At 43.1% G+C, this 4504-nt stretch overlaps 1 non-coding gene across 1 annotated transcript; it reads left to right on the top strand.

Moving 5' to 3' along the window:
• The first annotated feature begins 2341 nt into the window (after positions 1–2341).
• Positions 2342–2448, top strand: LOC120283075. Its single transcript, XR_005543077.1, has one exon. It is a non-coding gene; the product is annotated as a small nucleolar RNA R71 (small nucleolar RNA).
• The last annotated feature ends 2056 nt before the right edge of the window (positions 2449–4504 follow it).

Below are 4504 nucleotides of genomic sequence, written 5' to 3'. Positions count from 1 at the left end.
CACAAGGTCGTTCCAAGGGGTGAGTCCACGCCCCTGTGGCTTTTCTGGATGAGCTCGCAATACAAAACACCCGTGTGTTTTCTCTGGATTCCTTGGAAAACTCTGCAGGCCCGCAAAAAATTTCTAAACATGTTTACACACTCAGAGCCTATCCTAATATGCAAACTATAGTAGTGAAAAACATGATAGATAGTTCAAATGACCAAAACTTCGTCAAATTCATAGGAAAACACACGGTAAAATTACAAGTCCACAAGAAGATCACAACAAAAGTATCTAGAAATCAAGACACCAACACTCAACAATTTATTCAAGCAATCACTAAACTACCAAATTAAGAATACAGTAAACACTTGGGTTGCCTCCCAAGAAGCGCTTGTTTAACGTCACTTAGCTTGACATACCTTGTCTTACCTCACGGGGGCTCATAGATGAAGGTTTCCCTCTTACCCATGGCTTGGAAACATGATGAGCAATGTCTCATGAAGGTAGAGATGGAATTATCAGGCTTGAGACCACCTAGCAATGATTCATCCAATTTGTTCGGTTCACACAAGTCTCCAACAGCCTTGGAGCGTTTCCGGTGGCGTCTCCTAGCCCTCTTCATCTTCTGGAGCACCTTCTTTATGATCCCCGTGGTAGATGGTACTTCTTCCGTCTAGCCAAGCATCATGATTCCTTCATTGTCCACCTCTTGTTCAAACAAACCCTTGTACGGGTCCGGATTGAACATTTCCTGCATATATTCATCAACAATCTCATCGGTAGTGTCTAGAAAATATAAAGTATCATCAAAATCAAGAGACTGCTGCATGTCTTCAGCAAGGCGGTATGTGAGCTTGTCATTTTCAACTCTCAATGTTAACTCTCTGCCGTCCATGTGAATCAATGCTTTGGAAGTCCGAAAGAACGGCCTACCAAGTATGAAGGGTACATCCGCATCCTCATTGACGTCTAGCACGACAAAGTCTATAGGAAATATGTACTTGTCCACCTTAACAAGCACGTCTTCAATGACCCCCTCGGATGTCTCACTGTTTGATCCGCCAATTGCAAAGTCATCTGAGTGGGCCTAGGCTCTCCCAAGACTAGCTTTTGAAAGAAGGTGCATGGCATGACGTTGATACTGGCCCCTGAGTCCGCCAATGCCATTTCTTCACCCAAATTGCCAATGTTACAGGAATGATGAAGCTTCCCGGGTCTTTCTTCTTGTTTGGCATATTCTTTTGCAACACCGCCGAGCAAGAAGCATCTAAGATCACTGAAACACTGTCCTCCAACTTCCTCTTGTTGGTCAAGAAATCTTTTAAGAATTTTGCATACTTAGGCATTTGAGCCAATGCCTCAACAAAAGGAATATTGATGTGGAGTTGTTTGAACAAACTCAGGAACTTCTTGTACTATTCATCCCCTTGGTCATTCTTCAATCTAGAGGGATAAGGGATTCTTAGCTTGAAAGGTGGGGGTGCCACCTCCTTCTCTTTGCTTGTTCCCTTCTCTACCTCTCTAACCTCGGGTGCGTGTTTATTGGGCTTCTCACTCGGAGGATTACCCTGAACCTCATGACTACTTCTCAAAGTGATCGTCTTCACATGTTCTCTAGGGTTGGTCTCGGTTTTACTCGGCAAGCTTTCTTATGGCCTTTCCGATAAGGACTTCGCAATCTGCCCTACTTGATTTTCAAGATTACGTAAAGAGGCGGTGTGGTTGCGAAGTGTAGCCTCAACTGATTAGAACCTTGTATAAGATGATTACACAAACCTAGTCAAGGCCTTCTCCAAATCGTTCATTAGGGTCTGCAAACCTAAAACTCTATTTTCTATGTTTGGGGCTTACTGTTGTTGTTGGAAACCCGATTGCCCCGTGGCCTTTTGTGGACCTTGGTTGCTCCATGAGAAATTGGGAGTACTCTTCCAACCCAAATTATAGGTGTTGCTATATGTGTTTCCTTGATTCCTCATAGCATTACCTACAAAATTGACATTCTCAACCGAAGATGCATCACCAATAGAGATGAGGCAATCGGAGGGAGCATGTCCTCCACCACACCCGGTGCAAGTAGTCATAGCCGCCACTCTATTCGAAGTTAGGAGATCTAACTTCTTACTCAATGATTCCACTTGAGACGCTAATGAGGTTACTACATCTATCTCATGGAGGCCGGCCACCTTTTTTTTCTCCCTAGCATTCCATTGGTAGTTGTTTAACCCCATTTCTTCAATTAGTTGACGGGCCTCACCGGGGTCTTGCTACCTAAGTACCTCTTGGTGTCGCATCCAAGAGTTACCTTATACTCGGATTTAAACTGTTATAAACGGTTTAAACAATCATCAACTGCGGGAATCCATGTTGCGGGCACTTTCTCAGGAGCTCCTTGAACCTTTTCCACGTCTCAAATAGAGAATCCAATTCCAATTGAACAAAGGATGAGATCTCACTTCTAAGCTTTGTAGATTTTCCGGGAAATGATGCTTTAGGTAATGAGTGTAGCCACTACTTCACTCTCCCTTTCAAGGAAAATGGGAAGGCTCTCAACTTGATGGTATCATCCGTTAACCCTTTTATCTTAAGCATGTCGCACACCTCGAGAAAGTTCTCTATATGACTGTTCGGATCCTAATCGGCCAAACCATTAAACTGTGCAGATTGCTGCAACATGTGGATAAATGCCGGCTTCAACTCGAAGTTCTAAGCTGTAATTGGGGAACACACTATTAAACTGTTGCTCATTCTGTTTTGCCATGTTTTCAGATTCTTCTACTTCCAAATCGGCTAGATTAGACTGTTCTTACACAGGTTCTTTCTCTTTTCTTCTAAGTATACATTCAAGCTCAGGATCTTCTTCAATCAATATCGAAGGGTTCCCTTGGGTCATAACTTGGAGCTGCACGAAAAGAAAGAAAACAAAATCAGAATGATGATAGAAAAGAAGATTTGAAATAGAATGAATGAATAGTTAAGAAAACAAAGTGTAAAGTATCTCTACACGCCTACTCCCCGGCAACGGCGCCAAAAACTTGATACGTCCGTATATACATGTAAACCGCAAGTGCACGGGTGTCGAAGTAATAATCGTAGATAAGTGGGTATCGTATCCACCGAGAGTAGAGAATAAAGACACTTAAGTTGTTTCTTAACTAATGTGGAAGATGAATAGTGATAAGTGTGACAAAATATGAAATAACGAAAATAAAAGCAACAAGATAGAGTGCACAAGTAAAGGAGAAGGTAAGGCAATCGATAAAGATAGGGTACCCGGACATTGATCCGCCTAGGACAATCATTTCAAGTGCAAGAACCCTCTATTATACTTCCTAATTGATGCAACAATGAGTCGTGGAAATCCTTAATTACATGATCCCAAATCTAAAGTCAACCATGCCTAACTCTATACATGTCCCAAAGGAGAGATTGAATAACCTCTCAACCTCGCACTCGCATAGAATTGCAATGAACTCTAGGGATTCCAAGTGATAAACCCTATTCCTATGTATAGACCTAACCCTTTGGTCCAGGTTGAAGATCACTAACCATAATTAAGCCCTAGGTGCTAAAATCACTTCAGCGCTTCACTCCGTTACACTCGCAACTAAGCCCCAGCGGAAGGTCATCTCTTAGCCCATTCACTCTACTATGGCGGCAAACAACTCTTGGAACGTGGAGGTAGGATAGATCAAACCGGAGGGGAAAGGGGACGCTCCGTTACCTCTCAACTCACTCTCTTAACCCTCTCCAATCTAGCTTTGTCTAACTCTCATGGGTGTGTCACTCACTCACAAGAGTTACCAACAAGAACTCTCAACCCTAGTGTCACTCTAGGGGAGTATTCATACAATCAAGTCTCTAAGATTGGAACTCACAAAAAACATCAATTAATTGAAAGCATAATAAAGAGATTCAATGAAATGAATACATCCTAGGGTTCACAAATACCCAAGTACCAACTAGGGGTTTAGCTCTCCATGGTGCTAGATACAATCAATGGAATCGAATGTAAAAACAAAGCATCCATTGAAAACCCCCTCGTTAGTCATGGCGATGGTCATGTGGAGAGTCCTTTATTCGTCAAAAGGGTCCCTTTGTCCGGCCTAGGATACACCTCACCGGATAGGTGCGACGAAAGCCCTCCCACTAACCTTCTTCCAAACGACGCGTGATGTCGGAGCCATAGAACCTCTCCAAAGCCCTAGCCAATACCTCTCAAAACCCTAGCCACCGCCCTCTCTCAAGTTGGGGAAAAGATGGAGAAAAGAATGCTAAAATCAGGGTTGAAATCGGCTTTTAAAGGGATGAAATCGGGAATCCACACGCCCATGTGGGCGCCCCTGTGGATTTTTCACACCGGCGTGTGGATTCTCTGTTTTCCAATTTTCTTAGCCGGCTGTAAACAGTGCTGCTACAGTATTTTCTACAGTGTTTTCTATAATACCCTACTACTGTACTGGCCTGAAATACTCCTGAATCCATACTATCATCGAGGTAACGCAAATGGGCACACAGTTAC

The sequence above is a fragment of the Dioscorea cayenensis genome, chromosome 18 (genome assembly GCF_009730915.1).
Source record: "Dioscorea cayenensis subsp. rotundata cultivar TDr96_F1 chromosome 18, TDr96_F1_v2_PseudoChromosome.rev07_lg8_w22 25.fasta, whole genome shotgun sequence".
NCBI lineage: Eukaryota > Viridiplantae > Streptophyta > Magnoliopsida > Dioscoreales > Dioscoreaceae > Dioscorea > Dioscorea cayenensis.
Note: the sequence above shows the minus strand (reverse complement) of the source record. Positions and strands in the feature narration are given on the sequence as shown.